Source organism: Entelurus aequoreus, linkage group LG13 (genome assembly GCF_033978785.1).
Source record: "Entelurus aequoreus isolate RoL-2023_Sb linkage group LG13, RoL_Eaeq_v1.1, whole genome shotgun sequence".
Classification (NCBI taxonomy): domain Eukaryota; kingdom Metazoa; phylum Chordata; class Actinopteri; order Syngnathiformes; family Syngnathidae; genus Entelurus; species Entelurus aequoreus.
Window position 1 is genome coordinate 44,077,401 of NC_084743.1, and position 25,328 is coordinate 44,102,728.

General features: G+C 40.4%; 1 pseudogene; it reads right to left on the minus strand.

Annotated features, from left to right (window-relative positions):
• Positions 1 to 785: 785 nt before the first annotated feature.
• Positions 786 to 2,220, minus strand: LOC133663864 (transcriptional activator protein Pur-alpha-like; annotated as a pseudogene).
• Positions 2,221 to 25,328: the final 23,108 nt, after the last annotated feature.

Here is a 25,328-nt window from a genome sequence, read left to right on the forward strand (position 1 = left end):
TTCCTGGCCGATACCGAGACCAATTATTAGTAGTCAAAGAGGCACATATCCGATATTTGGAGCCGATATTCATTAGCATTAAAAGTTAACTAATCATGACTAGTATCGACAGTAATTAGCTTGACAAGGCTTTACGTTTTTGTTTTTTTTAATACTGGTTGTTAGGGCCATGAATGCAGGGCCAGTATTACAGATACCAATACTTCTTATTTGTATCACTATACATATTTGTGATCAAAATTTAATACAACAATATGAAACATCTAACAATATCAATATAACACAATTATTTGTTATTGTTTGGGCAAAAATAAAGTCAGCAGTACAAAATAACTACACAAAAGCAAAAAGACAAATCCTTTGACAATAATAAATTAATAATTTTATTTACAATATATTTGAAGAGTGTGCACAGAAACTCAAACCCTACTCAGATGTTTGTGAAAATAAACATACAGAAAAATGATGATCTTGACGCGCTGGTATTAATTTGGTACCGACAATGCTCTGGTATCTTTAATATCTATTAATGATGCCATTTATATAATTTACTGTTGACTCAGTAATGAATGGAACAGAACTTCAGATTCCCACAAATTCCTCATATATATATATATATATTTTAAAGTTAAGGCTACCGTGCAGCCATAGATCAAACTAATTGGTTTAATCGGAGATACAATTAACTTAAATTATGTTTTCTGTCAGAGACAACAGCTGGTTTCTGGTTTGTCTACAGTATATTCCTACTATACGTTTTTATCAAATGCACAATAATGACTGAATTGTGTAAAAAAAAAAAAAAAAAAAAGCTTAATATAACGAAATGCAAAACACTGGACGGCGCCCGTGGCCAGATCTTTGTTCAGAGTCAGACAGCGTTGATGCAGGAAGTAACCACTGAGCTAAACCAGTGTAACAAACACGCCTTCAACTGGTTCTTATAACTACGCAGCTGTATGACGTCAGAGGTCTCAAAAAGTACAGTAAATAAAAGTATATTTATTGCAATAGTTAACATACGCTCTTTAGTAGATGAATATACAAACAAAATAAATATTAATTTGTATTATTTTTACTTCATCGATGCAGAAACACTTTTTGATAGTGTCTGTATTACTGTACATTCCCCAAATGTTTGGCCCTGTTTCCTGTACAAATGGATGTCCTGATCTTGCTGGCTGCAAAACAAGTTTCCATAAGGTAATAAAGTCGCTAAACCGAAGCTAACCTCACCTTACGTGGTATCAAATCATCAACAGCTTTAGTGCAGTATCCTATGGGTGAGGGCGGACCTACGTCACTTTCGCCTACCAATCCCCTAGCAACCGGGAATTCGTTGAAAACAAACCAGCTCACAGCGAACACAGCATTGACAGAAAAAGCATTTAACGAGCGTTGTGGCTTGGAAGTCGGCGCTAAATCCTTCATTTACGCATTTTTACTTATTCGCATATCGTGTGAAAAAACGAAAATGTATTATTTGCGTCAGACTCGTCTCAGTGAACTTTAAAGCTTCTCAGGCTTAGCTTAGCTTGCTAGTTAGCTTAGCTTGCTAGTTAGCTTAGCCTGCGCGCTACTAAGAAAGAGACGCGGAAGTTATCAACAACTTTGTGTGAACACGCCGTACTTGTTGGAGCCCACGTCGAAGAAGAAGCGCTTGTTGTCCACAGTCATCGACGAGCCCTCCGGCAGCTCCGCGGGCTCCTCGTCCACGCCGTAATCGTCAATAAGTTTGGCCAAAGCGTCGCGGAACTCGATAAGTCCCTGCGCCGGGAGCGCGATGGTCTGACCCCAAGCCGGGCCCCCTGTTCACGGTCTGCCGGATCCTCAAGAACCGTCCCCGCTGGTTCTCTTTCAGGTCCTTGTAGTACTTCCGATTCTCCCGCACTAGGAACTCGCTTTTCAGGGCCCGCCGCGGCTCATCCTGCACCATGCCCGGGTTGTTGGGACCCAACTGGTCGTAGTGTTCGATGAAGTCCCCCAAGTAGTCGCGGAACTCGACCGCCACCGACATAGACAGCGTGAGGCGGCTCTTGTTGCCACCGGCCCCGACTTCGGCTGCGAGCCATTTGTCTCGTCTCTGTGGGCTTTTATCACGCTTTGGCAGAACAAAATACAACCTTTGTTTTCCCTGTTTCCAGTTGTGGTTAGCACAACCAAAAACAACACAGTTTTTCGGCATTTTGGAGGCAGGATGACGGGTTTAACCAGCGTAGGTCGACAGGTTAAAGAGTAATGGCAACGGTTTGTTTTCAACGCCAGTCTGGTTGCTATGGCTCGAAGAACCCGTATGTAGCTCAGTTGCCCGGATGTCGGCCCTCACCCGCCCTTGTCTGACAAGTAAAGGTGGACATTGATGTAGTTCATATATCAACCGGTAGGAGTCACTGCTGAATCACCTTTATGTAAAGGCTTTAATGTCTTGTGGCTCACGAGGAATTTGACGTGCTCTCTTTGTGCAATGGAAGAAACAAAGAAATAATCAACAAACATTTGCCATCCAAATATTTGAAAAAAACAAAACTTTCTGAATAAAAAAAAACACTGGACATCGCCCGTGGTTTGATCCCGGAATGGGAGAGAGAAGTTGCGAATTCTGAAAGAATTGATACTAGTCGAAGTAACCACTGAGCTATACCAGCGCAATTTTAGTGATGTGCATATGGACTTTTATAGACAATCCTACTAATGTTTTAAAGTACAGTTTGAAATATGCTATACAATTTTGAAACAACCCTAAATACTTCAGAACAGAGTAGTGTTACTGTGTTTAGTTCAGGTTGTGTTTGTTATGGTTTAAACGTATTTTGAACATACAGATACAATATGATACATCATATAATCTACATATGTTCATTTATCTTTACATCATGTTCGAAAAGGAGTAGGAAGAAGCACATATGGATTTTAAAAGTAAAAACGTTTGCCATCCAATTATTGAAGTGGACATTGTCGATCCCAGGAGAGATAGCAAATTAGCAAACTCAAACAAATGTTCCAAACTGAGAACACTGAACTAAACCGATGCATACAATCATGGGAATATTCTCTCTCTTATAGACAACTATGTACTGTTAACGATTTTTTTTAATAGTAAATGAGAAACAGGAAATGTTTTATACGTAGACTTAAGTAATTGATAACGTAGACCAGATATTCCAATTTATTTTGGGACATGTAGTCATAGTTTTTATTTTTTTTATTTTTTATTTTATTTTATAAACCTTTATTTATAAATTGCAACATTTACAAATAGTTCAGAAATAATAATCAAAATAAGTACAAAAACAGTACTAAACAGCGCCAGGGGGTTGTAAACTCAAAGTAATGCAAAAAAAATAAAATATATATATATATATATATATATATATATATATATATATATATATATATATATATATATATATATATATATATATATATATATATATATATATATAACAAAGTGCAAAGCCATAGGCTCACACAATTTCAGTAAATATTTTAAATTTGGAACACAGCATCATAGTTTTCACAGCTTTTTGGTTGTTAGAGGTAGAGAGTGTCTTAAAGTAGAGTTCTAATTCTTTTTTAAAGGCACAAAAAACAGGTCGGGTATTGAGAAACTTACATTTATGAATATAAAACTTAGCCAATAGTATAATGAGGTTGCAATGGTAAAATTTCTTTTCAAATGTGTTTTCATACAGTGTAAATCCAAATAGCACATCTTTAAAACAAAGCACAAATGTGTCATGAATATTGTCCAGGATGAAATGATAGATGCCCTGCCATAGTGATCAAGTGCTTTCACAAGTCCAAAAAACAGGTGGTAAGCAGTCTCTGGATGCATGTTACATAAGGTGCAGGTAACATCAATGTCCTAGCTCGGTTGGTAGAGTGGCCGTGCCAGCAACTTGAGGGTTCCAGGTTCGATCCCCGCTTCCGCCATCCTAGTCACTGCCGTTGTGTCCTTGGGCAAGACACTTTACTCACCATCCTTGCCGAATCCCAGGTTTTAATTCGAACCTTGGAGATGTGCCATAATTTTAGCTTTATCAAGCTATTACCATTGCAGTACAAAGTCTTGATTGTTTTGCGGAAAAAATTTCCGAAGCCAAATTTGTCAAGTGTCTTGAAGATAAATTAATGTTCGATCGAGTCAAAAGCTTTGTAGAAGTCCAAGAAAAGAAGGAAGCCTTCATCATTAATGACCTCTGGGTAATCCAGTATGTCAAGTACAAGCCTGATATTATTCGATATGTGCCTCCCTCTCATAATCCTGACTGTGTCTCATCAATTATGTCATTCAGAACCAATTTTAAACGTTTAGCAAAAATAATAGCTACAATCTTATAGTCATTGTTTAGAAGGCTAATTGGACGCCAATTATCAATGATTAGTACATCTTTGTTTGGTTTGGGTATAAGGGTAATGAGGCCTTGTGTTAAAGTTGGAGGAAGGGCACCTGTATCAATACTTTCACAAAGCACTTCTAGTAAGAAGGGAGCTAGCTCTTCTGAAAATATTTTATAGAATTCAGATGTAATACCATCCACTCCAGGAGATTTGTTATCTTTTTAAACTATTAATGGATTCCACTACTTCCTTGAGACAGATTGGACGGTCACAGAATACTTGGTCAGCTGTACTGATTGATTTAGTTTCAGTTAAGGCATCCATAAACGAAACAGCATCACTTTCACAGTATTGACTATTGTATAATTTTTTGTAAAATTGAGAACAATAATTTGCAATCTGTTTTGCATCATTGCAAACCAAATCGTTTATTTTCAGTTGATCAATAGTGTTGTTTTGAGCCTGCGATTTTTCTAAATATAAGAAATATGCAGAATTTTGTTCACCTTCCTCCAACCATTGTTTTCTAGATCTTACAAAGGCTCCTTTAATTGATTACCGTGGACCCCGACTTAAACAAGTTGAAAAACTTATTTGGGTGTTATCATTTAGTGGTCAATTGTACGGAATATGTACTGTACTGTGCAATCTACTAATAAAAGTCTCAATCAATCAATCCTTCTGCTTTCGATTGATACATTTTGTCTAATTTATTTTGGCTTTCTAAGAGACTTTCTTTTTCTACTGCTGACATATTATCTGGACATATAGAAGATAATGCAGTAATGATGGAAATCACATTTTCTTCCTCCGGACGCTTATTCTTAGCTAGATTACTGCAATATTTTCTAATACATTTACCTACCTCATATTTAAGGAGTTCTCAATTATTACAATAATTGTTTTGGGTTTTGGCTTTATTCCAAAAAAATTGTATTAGATCTTTAATCCTCATTTTAACTGCTTCATGACATAACACCGAACTATTGAGTTTCCAGTATGAGCTCTTTGAACGATTGTTCAACTGTACAGATTGTGAATCTGTATAGCCTTATGATCAGTCAAAGGAGTGGAGAGAATTTTAACAGTAACATTGTTTTGCAGTGAGTTAGACATTAACCACATGTCTATTCTAGATTTTCTTGAGTCTGACTTATTAGACCAGGTAAAGGATGTCTTATCAGGATTTTTATATCTCCAGGCATCAATTAAATCAAGCCTTTGCATTAGTAACTTAAAATTTGAGCTGACACTATTTTGAGAGCCCGGTGGCCATCTATCAAGTGAATTGTCAATGACAGTATTGAAGTCACCTCCTACAAGTATATAAGCATTTGGAAATTTGGCAAGCCAGGGTAGAATTGTATTTTCCACCTCATTAAATAAAATAGTAGTGTCAGGCATTAGTAACTTAAAATTTGAGCTGACACTATTTTGAGAGCCCGGTGGCCATCTATCAAGTGAATTGTCAATGACAATATTGAAGTCACCTCCTACAAGTATATAAGCATTTGGAAATTTGGCAAGCCAGTGTAGAATTGTATTTTCCACCTCATTAAATAAAATAGTAGTGTCAGGCACCGAGTTATATCCATAAATGTTAGCAACTATAAAGTTAGTTTTCTGAATCTCAAAAACCTGACAAATATAATGGCCATTTTTATTATAGTCATTACGATGCAATAAGACTCCTGTAATATTGTTTTTGAGTGTGCCAACTCCACCAGAACGCTGTGATGCATGAGAGCAATAAGTTAAGTTAAAGTACCAATGATCAGGGGCGCCGAAAAGGGGGGGTAAAGGAGACAGATTCTAGGGGCCCATGATGGAGGGGGGCCCAGAGAGGCCCCCAATGATGATGAAATTATAATACAGAAAAAATAATGGGGGCCCTGTAAAGATTCTTTTCAAAATCCCTAGCGGCGCCCCTGCCAATGATTGTCACACACACACTAGGTGTGGCGAAATTATTCTCTGCATTTGACCCATCACCCTCGATCAATCACCCCCTGGAGGTGAGGGGAGCAGTGGGCAGCAGCGGTGGCCGCGCCCGGAAGTCATTTTTGGTGATTTAACCCCCAATTCTAACCCTTGATGCTGAGTGCCAAGCAGGGAGGTAATGGGTCCCATTTTTATAGTCTTTGGTATGACTCGACCGGGGTTTGTACTCACAACCTACCAATCTCAGGGCAGGCACTCTAACCACTAGGCCACTGAGTATATGTCATTACCCCACTGAGATCTCCAAAACTTTACATCATCATTCATACTGTGTATTTCCTGTAAAAAACATAAATCTGTTTTACATTGTTTAACAAATAAAAATAAAGCTTTGCGCTTCAAGTTCTGCCTTAACCCCCTGGCGTTGAGAGAAACTATGGATAAAGACAAGGTTAAACAAAAATGAATTAGAATTAGAAAATGCTTTGAGTTAGAAACAAAGCAACTAGACGCTGCGGGAACAACATCATATTAATATTCAGAAAAGGTAAAAAAACTGGCTCGTGCGTAAGTTGTAACTCCAACCATCCATCCATCCACCTCTTTTGACAAAATAAAGACAAGATTAAGTTAATGTCTGAAAGGTGTATCTTCAGACTGGAAGAGGGATTTCTTTTTTCCCGATAAATGCCCGACCGCCTATAAAGTAGGCAATTTTCCCTGCCTTGCAAGCTTCATCCACCAGTGGTCATAACTTCATTCTTACTTCTCTGTCGACTTTACAGAGATCCTCGGCGAAGCGCAGCCCGTTGCCTCGCAGGTAAGAGGAATTCTTTGCAACGGCCCAGACTGCAGCTCTGTGCACCCGGGAGAAAAACTGCAGTAAAACACACCTGTTACCTTTCGACTTCTTCACTCCAACGCGGTGCACGGTGTCGATAACCTCCGGGAGCCGTTCAGCATCAGACGGCAGCAGAGCTTGGCAAACTCGGATAACCTCTTCACGTACATCTCTGTCCTCCACACGCTCGGCCACACCATGCAGTCTCAGGTTCCATCGTCTTGAATATCTCTCCATCTCAGTGATGTGTTCTTGAAGTACATTGATTAGCTTCTTGTACCCCTCCACAGCCAGTTCCAGCCCAGAAAATCTCCCCATAATCTCGCTTACTTGTTTGCAAACTTGTTCCACTTTAGCATTTCCGCTGGCAATTTGAATGGCATTGGCCTGGATCAACTTCCTCAGCTCGTCTGAGCGGGCGTTCAACTCGTCTGAGCGGGCGTTCAACTCGTCTGAGCGGGCGTTCAACTCGTCTGAGCGGGCGTTACTTAATGCAGATAGCATAGCAACAATGTCGCTGTTGCCCATTTCATCTTTACCTTTCTTAGTGGGAGGCTTCTCCGATGTTACTGGCAGGGAATTAAAAACTTCTTCATTCATGAGATGCATTTTCATGCTGTCCCCACTGATGAAATAGTCATGGCAGTTCTCAAATAGCAGGTTTGAAGCTGTAGTTGTAGCGTTATCCGCCATTTTCCTCGCCACACCTTTCCTTTTCGAGCGAGAAGACGTCGACACAGTTCAAAGGAGCAGCCGTCAAGGGAAATGAAACACAAAAATAAACTAAATACTATAGGGAAACTATTAAGTCTCTTTTCAATCATACACAAGCCGTTTTCGCAGGATTATATTCTTTTTTTAGATGCTGCTCCCGCAAGTAAGACCGTTCACGGCGCCATCTTGGATCTTCCCCCCCATGTAGTCGTAGTTGTTCTGTGTGAAACTCACCAACGTGACCTAATTTCCTTTATGTGACGAAAAGCATTGTGGGAACTATCAAACACCCGGTATCCAGGAATAAGAAGAAAGCATCACTGTTGTTTTAAACATACTATTACACAACACAATGGCGAGGAGGAGCTGTGTCATCAATTGTCATAGCCATTGTTGCGACCGCAAATGTAAGCAAATCAACAAAGGAAGAAGTATTTTTTGAATCAGTTTACAACATGGATGAGAAACAACATTTTCACAGGGGTATGTTTAAGTTATGAATTCCTCTCAGTAAATAGTGTGTGGTTCCACTTGCTTGGTGGAACAGATACAGTACTAGTTTTGGCTTGCAGCAAGTTCTACAACTTTGGCTACTTTAATGTTATGATTAGATGTTATTACATGTGTGACCGCTAGGGGGCAGTACTGGTTAGTAGTCAATTTACCGTGCCATATAACGTGGTAGAGCAAGACTGCATTGAGTCACATGCATAGACATCTTATAAGTAGACGCAGCATCGACCGCTACTGCCTACTGGCGCTGACGAGACGCAGGGCCGCCATCTTGGAGTGGTGATCCGCTCCACTCAGTGCAATACATTTGGCAGGAGCAATGAACTGTCAGCGCATTTAATTCATCTTACCTCACTGAATACCACTGATTTTCACGCGTTTTTTTGTCATACTTGTAGCTATGATAAAGGACACATGTTTTGGCATGTTTTATTATTCATAGTTTGCTTAACAGTAATAGAATATTCTTATATGCTATAAATGACCAGACGTCCGAGATCAAAACTGTGAATATAATCCCAGAGAAGGGGGAAAAAAACGGTCAGCTATTTTTAAGTTCAAGAAACAATATGATTAGGTTATATATACATGCGTATATCCTACATAAACAATGTATGTACATTAGATATCTATATATCTTAGGGACCTATAGACCAGGGTTGAGCAATTAATTTTTACCGGGGGCCGCATTAGCAACCAGAGCACTGCTGGAGGGCCACACGACAATATTTCAATTAAATTTTGCTCAAATTATTTTTGATATACCGTAAGATAAATAATAATAATAATAATATTTTCATTTAACCTAACTTATCTTTATACAAAAGCAGATGGCTTTTGATGGTTTTATTTTTAACACTTTCTTACACAACACTTCCTGATGTATAATACAATGCAAAAATTTCAATTTCTGTCACTTTATCCTGCATCCTCTTTGTTGTGAACGTAGCACAGCTGTAAGGTGATTGGCGAAGAAGGAGGAAGCGTTGCTGTTGCGGAAATGAGGAGTGAGGATAGACGTGCGTGTGGAAAGAACGAGATAAGTTGAGCTGTGTTAGTATAGGTTGCTCAATAAAAGTTTAAAAAGAGCATCAGACTTGGTGTGCACTTCTTCTGGACGCTACAATTGGTGTCAAAAGTGGGATAAAATGCCTCCCAGTTCGCATTGCCATCAAACCTGGGAGTCTTCATGTATCTTGTCTTCCATGTTTATATTGTATCTATACTAGGGTTGTATGGTATACCAGTATTAGTATAGTACCGCGATACTAATGAATCATATTCGGTACTATACCGCCTCAAAAATGGGTGGCTCTACACCAGTGGCGTGCCGTCACTAGAGGCAATGGAGGCGGGGCCTCACCTGCCATCATGGAAAGAAAAACAATGCAAAAAGAATAAAAAAATTAATTAAATTGTTATATGTATCCAGTGATTATACTAAAGTTATTTTCCATTCAACTTCACCATTTTTAGATTATTTTTATTTTTATTTTCACATTTGCCGTTCAAATACTGAGAAGAGACGGTGCGGTGATCAGCAGCCAGTTGAGGCACGTCACTGACTTGTGCCTCAAAATGGATTGTGCACAATGACTCGGCTAACTGCTGAGCTGCTGTGCAGTGAGACTGTATTGCTATATGAATTATATCAGCTAACTAAACTATGGCATAGTTTAGTTAGCTGAGGTATATAATGTACAGTGTATTTTGTCAAAAACTGTATGTGTGTAATGTATTTCTTGTGCTGAGCATTCATAAATCTGCTGCAGAAGACGTACCGGTTGAGGCTCGCAGTAATTCGGCCTCCTGGTGGTAGAGGGCGGTAGTGATCCCAGAGATCATTCCTCGGCCGCAGAAGAAGAAAAAAAAAAAGTTTGCATTGCAAGCGTTTGTTAATTTCCTCTCGCCTGGACTTTTATTAAAAACATGGAGGGTTACATATGTAAAATAAAACTGTTTTCTAAACTGGACTTTCAATCGAAGCAGGAGGTAATAATTTAAGGTAGACCAACGCCGGAGCTAAAAGGTTTGCTTTTGACTTCGGGACAGAAGACCCGTTCTTTTCAAATGGCGTGGTACACACGCAAAGGCTGGCTTTGCGGATGTCCAGCAAGAAAGGTAAGACCATAATAATGTTTTTTTTTAATTAAATGTGCTTTTTTGTGTGCTACAGTTGTGTAAAGAATGCTGGTATGAGCTTTTAAATATAACCCGTTAACTGCTGCCAATCACATGGTGAATAAGATACTATTTAGGGTTCATATGTTTGTAAATCTGACTGTGATGATGCAGTGCTTCACCAGAAATTAACCTCACCGCACGCCACTGCTCTACACCTAACATCCACTGTTATGATACCAAGTAAAGAAGCGTATCTAGTCGATACTACTATGATTACATTGATATTTTTTAGCATCACAAAATCTTCTTCTGTTTTTTTTAAATTTATATTATGTATATAAACTTAGGAAATATGTCCCTAGACACATGAGGACTTTGAATATGACCAATGTATGATCCTGTAACTACTTGGTATCAGATTGATACCCAAATGTGTGGTATCATCCAAAACTAATGTAAAGCATCCAAACAACAGAAGAATAAGTGATTATTACATTTTAACAGAAGTGTAGACAGAACATGTTAAAAGAGAAAGTAAGCAGATATTAACAGTAAATGAACAAGTAGATTAATAATTAATTTTCTACCACCTGTCCTTAATAATTTTGATAAAATAATAGAACGGAAAATGACACAATATGTTACTGCATATGTCAGCAGCTAAATTGGTCCCCTTTATTTAGAAAAGTACCGAAAAGTATCAAAATACATTTTGCTAGCCAAAGGAAGAGTCTTGTATATTTATTAATAGTATTAATAATTATATGTAATATGTTCAGAATAAAATAATAATAATACACAATATATTAACAAATAAACAAAACAATAATATAATACTTATAGATGTATAAATAATCTATTTATAATCGAATTGTTGCCCCTGAATTGTAATTTTATTTGAATCATGAGGTGCCTAAAGATTCCTACCTCTAATGCTCACCAGTGACATGTGGTGACCTTTTACGCGAGGTGAGGCATAAATGTCACTTTGTATCCATCCATCCATTTTCTACTGTTTGTCCTTTTGTATGATCAGATATATTTTGTCTTAAAGTTCAGTTTTGAGAAAAAAATAGAATATACAGTAGAGGTATACTATAGACTGGTATGACTGTACCTACAAACTGTGAATGGATGGATCGATCGGAATATTGATAGTGGTAGAGACATTTCCTTAATATGACAAGACTGCCAGGAACGGTGAGACAATTAGACTTTTTTTTTTAAGGCCTTGACTCTGTCCTCCAGATTAAGTGCCATGAACAAAGGGCAACTGAGCTGGAGGACGCATTGATCATCGCATGGCTCTAAAAAACAAGCGCGTGTGCATTGACTTATTCCATCCCAGATTCTACGGTCGGATCGTCACTTAATTCACCATCACAGTTAAGGCTGAAACGACGCGTTGACGTAGTCGACGTCATCGGTTACGTAAATACGGCGACGCCGTTTTTGTGCGTCGACGCGTCGCATATTTACGTCACACTACCGTCATGGCGGAGCGCAAAGCAGATGGTGCGAGCGAGGGGGAAAAAATCACGCCAAAAGTCGTCAAAAGTGTGGGAGTATTTCAATACACGGCCTAATAATGTTGTTGTATGCACACTGTGTCGAGCGGAAATGGCCTATCATAGCAGCACAACGGCTATGAACGAACATTTGAAAAGAAAACCATCAACCATCAACTAGTCAATCGTCCGCGTGAGCATATGTTGTCATCATTACACAAAAACATGAATGTGTCATTTGTATCTGCTAGGGGTGTAACGGTACGTGATTGGTACACAGAAAGCGCTATCAGCCAATCAGCAGTGCATATTCAAAACGTTAGCAGCCATTTAGCAGTGCGTATTCAGAGCGCATGTAGTCAGCGCTTCAGCGTCGAGCAGAAAGGTGTTTAGCAGGTGAGCATCAGGCAGCGGACTCTCCCCAAATGATAATAAACACCTTCCAGTCAACTACTAGTAACATCACTTTGAGCCCGTTGACCTTCTAGAAACTTAAACTGCAGCTCAGCTCACTCGCAGTCCTGGCTTGAGGTGAAGGCTAATTACCTCTCAGTTCCAGCCACATCGACCCCTTTTGAGCGCCTATTTTCAGCTGCTGGGAATATTGTAAACAAGAAAAGAACCAGAGCATGTAGACATGCTAACCTTTCTTCATTACAACTGTTAGTCACTCACTGGAATGAGTAGAATTGGTTATTGTGTACTGTGTTGGACTGGATGTTTATTTTGCACATTTTAAAAGCAATACTTAATGTTTACAGTGCTCCAGAATATTTAGATTGGCACTTTTTGTATTGGATGTTTATCTTTATTTTTGCACATTTTAGCAAATAAGCAATACTTTCACTTTTGTTGAAATGTTTACACTGTTGTTACAGAATATTTCGTTTTGCACTTTTTTGTATTGGATGTTTATCTTTATTTTTGCACATTTTAAAGCAAAATAAGCAATACTTTTACTTTTGAAATGCTTATACTATTGCAGAATATTAAGATTTGCCCTGGATTTTTACTTTTATATTTGCACATTAAAAAGCAAATAAGCTACTTTTAATTTTGTTAAATGTTAAAAGTTTTAAATGTTTACATTGTTACAGAATATTTAGTCATGTTGTAGTCAATGTTGACTGAGTGGCCATACTTCTTTTTTTTTGTAAATAAAAGCCATGCCTTTTGAAAAAACTGGCCTATATTTATTTTTTCATCTTCATTTTAAATAAAATAAAAAAATCGGTAAAAGGAAACATAATCTATAGATTACCGTATTTTCCGCACCATAAGGCGCCCCGTGTTATTAGCCGCACGTTTAATGAACGGCATATTTCAAAACTTTGTTTACCTGTTAGCCGCCCCGTGCTATTAGCCGCACCTACGCTACGCTAAAGGGAATGTCAACAAAACAGTCAGATAGGTCAGTCAAACTTTATTAATATATTACAAACCAGCGTTCTAACAACTCTGTTCACTCCCAAAATGTAATGTGCAATCACAAAAATAGTAACACTCAAAATAGTGCAGAGCAATAGCAACATCAATAACTCAACGTTGCTCATACGTTAGTGTCACACAACACACAAAATAAACATTTAAAGCTCACTTTCTGAAGTTATTACTCATCTACAAATCCCTCGAATTATTCTTCTTCGGTGTGCTTCACTTGTTTTTTGACACCATCTGTGATGTGGACGCGCATGCAGTCGTAGATCAACAGGAACGGCGCTGCGTGAAAAAAGTCACCCGGTGTCTTCGCGTAAACGTCTATCAACCACTCGCTCATCTTTTCTTCATCCATCCGATCCCTTCGAGTTAGCTTTTATGATGACGCCGGCTGGAAAGTTCTCTTTTGGCAACGTCTTCCTTTTGAATATCACCGTGGGTGGAAGTTTCTGGCCGTTAGCATGGCAAGCTAGAACCACAGTAGGACGACTTCTCATTCCCTGTGGTGCGAATATTCACCGTACGTGCTCCCGTTGTATCCACAGTGCGGTTCACATGAATATCAAAAGCCAGTGGAACCTTGTACGCGTGTCTCTTAGTAGGAGACATTTTGTTGTCTTTACAGAAAAACAAATGAAATGAAATATCCGCGAGCTTCTTCTTCTCCGGGGGCGGGTGCTCACCTTGGCGGTTGCTTACAGTAGAAGAAGAAGCGCTTCCTCTTCTATGGGGGCGGTTGCTTACCGTAGAAGAAGAAGCGCTTCCTCTTTTACGGGGAAAAAAGATGGCGACTGTTTACCGTAGTTGCGAGACCTAAACCTTATGAAAATAAATATGAATATTAATCCATATATAAGGCGCACCGGGTTATTAGCCGCACTGTCTGCTTTTGACAAAAATTGTGGTTTTTAGGTGCGGCTTATGGTGCGGAAAATACGGTAATCGAAAAAATAATCTATAGATTAACCGATTAATCGAAAAAATAATATATAGATTAATCGATAGAAAAATAATCGTTAGCTGCAGCCTTAATCACAGTGTACTTTGGCTTGTAATATTGACGCCACAAATAAGCTTGTTCATGCCTTGGAACGCCCCACTATAAGGATGGACAACTTGCAGATACAGGGGAGGGATTTCAGAGACTGTACCTGTGAGGCCGAGTCTCTAAGTGATCTGGCCGCCAGTCCACCTCCAGGAATTTCTGGATAGACAGATGTACAAGAGACCGGTCTCCGTGGCGCTGGAGTCAAAGAACATACAATAACAGAAAGTGGTCTCCACAAGAACGGGGAACAGAAGACATAGCTGCTGCAACTATGGTGCGATATCCCTGGCACTGTGTACACTACAGAGACCTCCACCACAGCCTTTGCGTGCTCCGCCATAAGCCATTTTAACACCAAACACAAACCTGTTCATCAGTCACCCTTCTGCTATGAAACCTGAGAACAACGTGGACCTGGCAAAATTATTTATCATGTGAAATTTTTTGTGGCGCTCTTGGCAATTTGAAAAATGTTCAAAACCGGCAGTGTGAATGAGCCCTTCCTATAATCATGTGAGGTCACGTTTATGATCTTGTGTTGTCATTGAGTTTTTTCCTCTTGTTACCAGTATATGATACATGTTTCTGCTTCGCGGTCCAGTTAGTCCAAGTTGACCCTTTTTTCATGTCTTACGGGTGATGAAAAGAACACTCTGTCATGACTTGGTCTATGGCGTGGTTTGCTCTCCCGTGGTGCAAAAGAATTGGAACGGACGTGGCGTGCAGGTAAAGACATAGTTTAATTATTACTATAAACTCAAACAAAAGGTACAAACAAAAGGCGCTCACAGAGGAGGTAAAAAACTTGACTAGGAAAACAAAGGGGCGCGCACAATGGCGGAGAACTATGAACATTAAACAAACAAAAACTTACGTGACAAGAGATGAAACAAGAACTAACGTGACAAGGAACTGTGGACATGGCATGAATGGGTGTTGTCGCCAGGACGAACAACAGAAACAGAAAAGCCTATATAGTGACATGAAAAGTGAAAACAGGTGCGTGACTAACTGTGAACAGGTGCATGACATGACTGTGAAAACGTGAGACAGGTGTGTGTGAGTCCAAACGTGGAACAGGTGAAACTAATGGTTGCTATGGTGACAAACAAAACCAGGAAGTGAAACCAGGAACTAAGGAAGTGTCCAAAAAACAAAACAGCACATGGCCAAACAAAAACATGAACACAGACATGACAGAACCCCCCCCTTACGGACAGATCCCAGATGTCCAAAAACAAAAAAACAGGATCAAGAGTCATGGGAGGGGGGGAGGGGGACATGGCGGTGGGTCGCCAGACCAGGTGTCCCCGAATCCACCGGGGCAGAGTCAGGTGGCGGCGGCGGGTAGACCGCCGCTGAACCTGACGAGGTGGGCGACCTGGGAATGGCCACATTCGTGGCAGACGAGGAGGTCGGCGCACCTGGCGTGGCGGACGCCCATGGAATGGCCACATCCTTGGCCGACGAGGAGGTGGGCGCGTTGTCGTGGCAGGCGGCGAAGCTTGGCGTGGTGCGTCAGGCGGCGAAGCTTGGCGTGGCGGGTCTTGACGAGGGTCTTGGTCTTGGCGTGGGTCTTGGTCTTGGTCTTGGCGAGGGTCTTGGACTTGGCGTGGTTGGTCTTGGTCTTGGACTTGGCGTGGTTGGTCTTGGTCTTGGACTTGGCGTGGTTGGTCTTGGCGTGGCGGTGCTTGGACTTGGTCTTGGTCACTTGGCGGGTCTTGGTCTTGGTCACTTGGCGGGTCTTGGTCTTGGTCACTTGGCGGGTCTTGGTCACTTGGCTGGTCTTGGTCACTTGGCTGGTCTTGGTCACTTGGCGGTTCTTGGTCTTCGTCACTTGGCGGTTCTTGGTCACTTGGCGGTTCTTGGTCTTGGTCACTTGGCGGGTCTTGGTCACTTGGCTGGTCTTGGTCACTTGGCGGTTCTTGGTCTTCGTCACTTGGCGGTTCTTGGTCACTTGGCGGTTCTTGGTCTTGGTCACTTGGCGGGTCTTGGTCTTGGCTTTGGTCTTGGCGTGGGGCAGCCACGGGCGGCACTTGGCGGCGTGGGGCAGCCACGCGCGGCACTTGGCGGCGTGGGGCAGCCACGGGCGGCACTTGGCGGCGTGGGGCAGCCACGGGCGGCACTTGGCGGCGTGGGGCAGCCACGGGCGGCACTTGGCGGCGTGGGGCAGCCACGGGCGGCACTTGGCGGCGTGGGGCAGCCACGGGCGGCACTTGGCGGCGTGGGGCAGCCACGGGCGGCACTTGGCGGCGTGGGGCTGCGACTGGCGGCACTTGGCGGCGTGGGGCTGCGACTGGCGGCACTTGGCGGCGTGGGGCTGCGACTGGCGGCACTTGGCGGCGTGGGGCTGCGACTGGCGGCACTTGGCGGCGTGGGGCTGCGACTGGCGGCGCTTGGCGTGGAGCAGGTACTGGCGGCGCTTGGCGTGGAGCAGGTACTGGTGGCGCTTGGCGTGGAGCAGGTACTGGTGGCGCTTGGCGTGGAGCAGGTACTGGTGGCGCTTGGCGTGGAGCAGGTACTGGTGGCGCTTGGCGTGGAGCAGGTACTGGTGGCGCTTGGCGTGGAGCTGGGCGTGGAGCAGGTGGATCTTGGCATGGTCGAAAAACTGGTGGTGGCGGCCGTGCTGGTGGCTGTGGCTTGGCAGGTCGAAAGACAGGTGGTGGGGGTCGTGCTGGAGGCTGTGTCTTGGCGTGACGAAAGACTGGTGGTGGGGGTCGTGCTGGTGGCTGTGGCTTGGCAGGTCGAAAGACAGGTGGTTGTGGTCGTGCTGGAGGCTGTGGCTTGGCGTGACGATGCTGAGCCACCCCACCTGAACAATTCCCAGCCCTAGCCCCCCCCTCAAGGAGCGGATACCAGACGCGCTCCCCGCGGTCTGGAACCGTCTTTTGGGGTGGGCGGAGGGGGTTCAGGAGGAGGGCAGAATCCTCCCCTCTAAATTGTCCAAAATGTCTTTCTCTCCCCCCCACCTGGGCTTTTGTGGGTGAAAAAAAAAAGTCTGATTTGGGCGTGGCATGAGTCCTGGGGGGCGGGGCATGGAATTTGGGTGGCTTGGATTGAACCGGTAAAGAATTTGGGAAAACAATCTCCAGGTCTGTGGAGTGCTCCTTGAGCTGCCAGGCTGGCTGATTTCCATTTCCGCCCGGAGGGGGAAGAGCCTGCAGGAGCGCAGCGTGCTGTCCGCTCACCTTCCCTGACGTCCTCGGTCTGGAGCGCCGCTTCCGGGACAGGGATGACGTGCCAACGTCCCCGGGCCAAAGGGAGCTGATCGGCACCAGTTTGCCGGTCGGACCCCACATGAGATCCCTGCGCTCCATGGGGGAATGGCGGAGTGTCTCGGCTTCCATGGCGCGCAGGACCTCCCACGTTCCTTTGTCAAAATTGTCCAAATTTTTTGCGGGAGAGCTCTTATGCTGGCGACATCTGTCATGACTTGGTCTATGGCGTGGTTTGCTCTCCCGTGGTGCAAAAGAATTGGAACGGACGTGGCGTGCAGGTAAAGACATAGTTTAATTATTACTATAAACTCAAACAAAAGGTACAAACAAAAGGCGCTCACAGAGGAGGTAAAAAACTTGACTAGGAAAACAAAGGGGCGCGCACAATGGCGGAGAACTATGAACATTAAACAAACAAAAACTTACGTGACAAGAGATGAAACAAGAACTAACGTGACAAGGAACTGTGGACATGGCATGAATGGGTGTTGTCGCCAGGACGAACAACAGAAACAGAAAAGCCTATATAGTGACATGAAAAGTGAAAACAGGTGCGTGACTAACTGTGAACAGGTGCATGACATGACTGTGAAAACGTGAGACAGGTGTGTGTGAGTCCAAACGTGGAACAGGTGAAACTAATGGTTGCTATGGTGACAAACAAAACCAGGAAGTGAAACCAGGAACTAAGGAAGTGTCCAAAAAACAAAACAGCACATGGCCAAACAAAAACATGAACACAGACATGACACACTCGAGTTAATGACAAAGAGTTAGTGTGTGCTATGTATCCATAATATGACCACAGGATAAATTTGTCTTGTAGATTGTCATTGTTAACCTATTAGCCATCTGGTTGTCGTCATTCATATGCGTGAATGAGAGCTTGTTGATTATCATTTGCATATTGCAGTCAGCTAATGTTATAACCACAGCTGTTGATTGTTTAGCTTTGGCAGAAAGCCCATGACATCACCATTCTGTAGTTTATTGTATTGCCAGTAGATGGCGAATTTGTATTGCTTTCATTTATGTGTCAGAGCTGAAAGCAGTACAGCTGGTTTTGTGACATGTAAATCTTTATTTTGGTTATGCAAATCACAAGTTGTAAACATATGTATATTTTGGTTTGTTTGTTTGTTACAGAACTAGATGCTAGGTGTACTGTATGTGTTTGATGAACATCAGCTGGATTAAAGCCACTAAATGACATTTTAGAGTTCTACAGTGACCCACACACCGTCTTGTGTAAAGTGAGCCCCTTAAACAAACTAGTGCCAGCTATTGCCTCTCGAATAGGTAAATGGGTATTTTTTAAAATTTGCTTTTATTGCTAAAATCTCACTTACCGTAAATCCAAATAAAGCATACCAACTGTTATGATGATTTTTATTATTTTGACCCTTAAAATGCCATTTATTTGGAAAATTATACATTTTAGTTTTACGGAAACACCCAACAAGTTATTTTCCACATAATACATGTTGGTAGGCGGGAATGTTTGGTAAAAGATCAGAAATAGATATATGACAGATTAGTAATAACCTGTGTTGTTAGTTACTGAAAACCAGTAACTAGTTACAGTTACTAGTTACTTTATTTAAAAAGTAACTCAGTTACTAACTCAGTTAGTTACACCAAAAAGTAATGCGTTACTGTGAAAAGTAACTATTTAGTTACTTTTTTCTTCTTTTTTTTTTTTTTAAAGCTCCCATTAATTGATTGATTGAGACTTTTATTAGTAGGTTGCACAGTGAAGTACATATTCCGTACAATTGACCACTAAATGGTAACACCCGAATACGTTTTTCAACTTGTTTAAGTCGGGGTTCACTTAAATTGATTCATGATACAGATATATACTATCAGATAGGCTCCAGCGCCCCCCGCGACCCCGAAGGGAATAAGCGGTAGAAATGGATGGATGGCATAATACAGTCATCACACAAGATAATCACATTAAATTATTTACATTATTTACAATCCGGGGTGAGGAGGGAGGGGGGGTTTGGTTGTTATCATCAGACATCAACAATTGAGAACAATAAAAAGGAAGTCTAAAAAATAAATTAAAAAAATTACTTCAGAAAGTAGTAGTGTTGCTGTGTTTAGTAAAAAGAGTACTGTGCAGTGACGTGCGGTCACTAGAGGCAGGGGAGGCGGGGCCTCACGTGACATCATGGAAAGAAAAAAAATGTAAAAAGGAAAAAAAATAATTAAATTGTTATGTGTTCAGTGATTATACTATAAAGTTATGTTCCATTTAACTTCACCAGTTTTAGATTATTTTTATTTAAAATCACTGAATTTTCACATTTGCCGTTCAAATACTGAGAAGAGACAATGCTGTGATCAGCAGCCAGTTGAGGCCCTTGTGCCTCACCATGGATTGCGGACTCGGCTAACTGCTGGCTTGCTGTGCAGTGAGACCGTATTGCTATATGAACTATATTATACATTTCCATAGTTTAGTTAGCTGAGGTATATAATGTACAGTGTATTTTGTCAACAACTGTATGTGTGTAAAGTATTTCTTGTGCTGAGCGATCATAAAACTGCTGCGAAGACTAGGGATGATACTCGAAACCGGTTTTCTCGGTTGTTCGATAAGGAAAGAACCGAGTCCTCGGACTCGAATCCCTTTTTGAGAACCGGTACCCGTTATCGAGACCACTATAGTAAAGAAAAGAGTTATTAATAAATAAAAAACAAAACTTTTTTTTTAATTTTTTTTATTTTTTAAATTAAATCTACATAGAAAAAACACAAGATACACTTTCAATCAGTGCATCAACCCAAACACCCCCCCCCCCCCCCCCCCCATGCACACTCATCCACACCCACTCACACAAAAGGGGTTATTTCTTTCTGCTACCAATATTCTGGTTCCCACAACATAGACAACACATCTGCAAGGGACACAGTCCCTGAAGCACACATGATTGTATAGGCTGCTGGTCCACTAACATTTTCATTAATTACTATGTTTTATGTCATTATTTTTACATTGTTTTACTTTCTTTTTTTATCCAAGAAAATGTTTTTTATTTATTTATCTTATTTTATTTTATTTTTTAAAAAAGGGCCTTATCTTCAACAGACCAGGTTGTCAATGAAATTAGATTTGTTTAAAGGGTTTTTTAAACCAGGCCCAGTCCAGATAATGTCCAAGTCGGACTCAGCAACACACACCTTCATTCATGTACACAGAAAAAAATTAGGGAACACAACAGATTGCATATAATTTATAAACAAAATTACATTTTCAAAATAAGCATTTATGTACAGTCCAGATTATGTCCAGGTCACTCAAATTAGGGAACACAACAACAGATATCATATAATCTATAAACATAATTATACTTTCAAAATAAGCCTTTGAGGACTTCTCATCTTTTTTTTAATGTTTTTTGGCATCATTATCGTTTTCAACCATGTAACTTTCTAAAGTTAGAAATTACTGAATAAATGTTTTAAAGAAAGTAATACTAAGTGAATATCTGTTTTTGGCCTTAAAAATAAACATTTTACCGAGTACTATAATTAAATTGACTAAATCATGATTGTCAATGAACTCTCCTAAAATAACAGAAACCACATTAAGCTTCATAAACAAACCAATCCTTAAACACATTTTTTCAACTTCCACCCAAAACAAAGACACAATATGACAATACCAAAACAAATGCAGGGTGGATTCAGGCTCCTGACAACAAAATCGGCAATCATCTGACTCTGTCATATTCCATAATTTTAACATTTTCCCTGTGGGTAAGAAGTTATAAATAATTTTAATTTGAAAATAACGATTTTGCATATCGATAGTGGTTTTATAGATTAGTTTGAATATGGCATTCCATGGCAACGGGCAGTCAAAAAAGTCCTCCCATTTTCTATTTGTGTTGTATGAGGCAGCCTTCAAAGATTTCTTTATTAAATAAAAATTTTATATTTTTCTATTTATTTTAGTTCCTTTTTGCCAACTAGAATTTCTTATTAGAGGTTTACAAACTAACAATTTAGTAGTTCCATAATTAATTATTTGTTTCCATCTTTTCCCAATTACTCCAGTTAGTTGATAAAATGAAAAGCTTGAGCAAGCATCACCATACATAGCTCTAAATTCATCATACTTCATCATTTTACCATTCTCATTGATAATATCATTGACAAAAATGATTCCTCTTTCAAACACATTTTTCCAAAAGAAAGGCTTTCCATCTATTACAATATTAGAGTTCATCCATATTAACTGCTGCAAAATATCGTCTCTTTTTTCTGGCACATAAAATTGAAAACACCACTATGAGTGGATTGTTTCCTTTATGAACCCCGCCATGTTTCCCAGCAGACTCTCTGGGAGGGGATCCCTTGTAAAAAAGGATACCATTTCTTTTGATACAGTACATGTTTTTTGTCCAACATGACATTTGTGTACCACTAAATGTTTAAATACATCTTTGGAACAATTGATGCTTTTAAAGACAGACACATAGCTTCGAGGTTGAGAAGTTCCGGCCCCCATATTCATACTCCTTGTACAAAACCTTTCTTTTAATCTTTTCTGGTTTGCCGTTCCAGACAAAATCGAAGACCCTCCGCTCATAAATCTTAAAAAAGTTTTGTGATGGAGCTGGTAATGACAAAAACAAATAAATAAATTGAGGAATAATTAACGAGTTGGCAATAGACATTTTACCATACAAGGTTAGGGATTTCCTTTTCCATAGTTGCATAATTTTGTCCAGCTTTCTTAGTCGATTATCATAATTTACTGAGCCTAGATCTTCCAGATTTTCTGGGACAACAACACCAAGTATGTTAACTGGTCCATCTGTCCACAAAACAGGCACTTTGCATTCCATTCGAAAGGACGTTCCCTTTAGATTTCCGATCCTTAACATTTTACATTTATCCTAATTAAGCTTAAGGCCAGATTGCTGTGAAAATATGTCCAAAAGATTAAGAAGGTTCCGCAAACAATGAGGAACAATCTTATCTTTGTGAATCAGCCTTTTCTGACATGAACTTCATCAAGAACAAACACAGAACACGCCTCACTGATGCACATCTGCAAGACTCACTCAGAGTTGCAGTGTCAAGTTACACACCAGAGTACAACACACTAGTTAACAGCATGCAATGCCAGGCTTCCCACTAACTGACAAAGAAACAGATAACAGATTTGGTGTCCAGTTCAAAGTGTGACATGATTTACAAATTTGAGAGTTTACTTTTGTATTTTACATGAGTTATTATTTGTACAAACATGGTGCAAAGTAATTCATGATTTGTTAAAAAAAAATGTTAGTGGCTAGCTAGTTAAAATGGGATATTGTGATTTCACAAGACTGTCTTGGAAGTGATCATTTGAAAATGTTCAATTTGAAAAATGTGCACTTAGAGAAAATATAAAAATAAAGTGTTGCATATTGATATTTATCTGTTTCTATATATATTTATTGTGAGAAATCATTAAGATGATCAGTGTTTCCACAAAGATAAATATCATTAATTATTAATAATAACAGAGTTAAAGGTAAATTGAGCAAATTGGCTACTTCTGGGAATTTATTTAAGTGTGTATCTAACTGGTAGCCCTTCGCAGTAATCAGTACCCAAGAAGTAGCCCTTGGTTTCAAAAAGGTTGGTGACCCCTGCTCTAGCTCATAACATTTTTCCCCCATAAAGAAATAATGTTAACTCAATAAAGTGTATTTCTTTTTTCAGCTTTAACTTTTCATTTTTTAGCATTGTAACCACATTTGCATACAACTTTTCTCTTCATAGAATTTTCTTTCAATAAAGAAATAAAGTGCAAAAATGTCAAAGCATCATAACAAACAGTTATGTCAAATAGCAGCAGAAGTGCACTTTTTGGAGAGCTGTATTATTTTCAGTATTGTGCCCAAGGGACTGATTTTATTTAACACTATATTATTATTTATACACCTGTAGTGATCACAGAGACAGGTTGTTTTTGTGTTACTGTATATATTTGTTTTTCTGAAAAAATCCCACTTAATATACTTTGGGTAACAACAGTCAATATTTATTTATTTTATTTTATTTTTTTAGGTGGGTAACAGTCAATATTTATTTATTTATTAGATTTTATTTTTTTCTTATATAATAAAAGTGAGCTTTTGTTAAACCAAATATTGTGTTTTTTTCCCATATACAACAACCTATCTGGACTCGATAAGAGAATCGATAAGGAATCGGTTCGATAAGAGGATTCGATAATAGGCTCGAACTCGATAATTCCTTATCAAACATCATCCCTAGCGAAGACGCACTGTGGGAGGCTCGCAGTAACCCCGCCTCCTTGTGCCGGCCAATGCACCCCGCCACAGAACCCCCGACGGGAGCGCCACACCAACCAAAGCCCACACCAAACCCTCCACATGCAAGACCGAATCCACCCAAAAAAAGTAACTTAACAAGAAGCCAAAAAGTGCAAAAACAACAATGCTCGCGCGGCGCGCCGGAGGAGCCGTGAACAGGGACACAACATTAGGTACACCTGCAGACTGCAGCACGGATTTCATATTTCATTCATTCACAATTCTTCCAACACGAACACCACTGTTCCCGCACTTATAAGCAAAGGTAAGACCATAATAATGTTTTTTTTTATTAAATGTGCTTTTTTGTGTGCTACAGTTTGTATGTGTAAAGTGTAAAGTTAAGTTAAAGTACCAATGATTGTCTCACACACACTAGGTGTGGTGAAATTTGTCCTCTGCATTTGACCCATCCCCTTGTTCACCCCCTGGGAGGTGAGGGGAGCAGTGGGCAGCAGCGGCTCCGCGCCCGGGAATAATTTTTGGTGATTTAACCCCCAATTCCAACCCTTGATGCTGAGTGCCAATTAAGCAGCTAGGGAAGAATGCTGGTATGAGCTTTTAAACATAACCCGTTAACTGCTGCCAATCAAATGGTGAATAAGATACTCTTTAGGGTTCATATGTTTGTAAATCTGACTGTGATGAAGTCCGTGCTTCACCAGTCATTAACTTCACCGCACGTCACTGGTACTGTGTAGTGGTTAGTTCAGATGAACATATAAAGAAAAAACGTATTGAAGTGATTGATTAATTTCGTACTCTAGTTGTATAAAAAAGAGAAAAACACTGGACAGTGCCCGAGGTTTGAACCCCGTCGAAAAGGAGAGCTGCATCGTTGTACTTAGTCAAGTGCGAAGTAACCACTGAGCTAGACCAGTGTCAGAGTTGCATGTCATTATTTCCCTTTTTGTAGACAACTCTAGCAGTGTCTCCAAAATGTGTTTTTGAATAGTAATTGGGGACATGGAATGCAGAGTACGTCAACTCAAGTTCTTTACAAAGTAGACCAGATAATACAATATATTTTGGGACATGATATAGTCGTAGTTGCGTCACAACACTAACATGACATAATTTCCGCTATGTAACGCAAAGCATTCTGGGAATTATCAACACAGGATATCCAGGAAGCGAGGAGTTGCTGTGTCATCAATTGTCATAGTTGATGTCGCGACTGCAAATGTTAACAAAGGAATACGTGTTTTAATCGTTTTCCTAAATGGAGGAGAAACAACATTTTTACAAAGGTAAGTTGTGAATTACTCTAAGTAAATGTTGTGTGGTTGCAGCAAG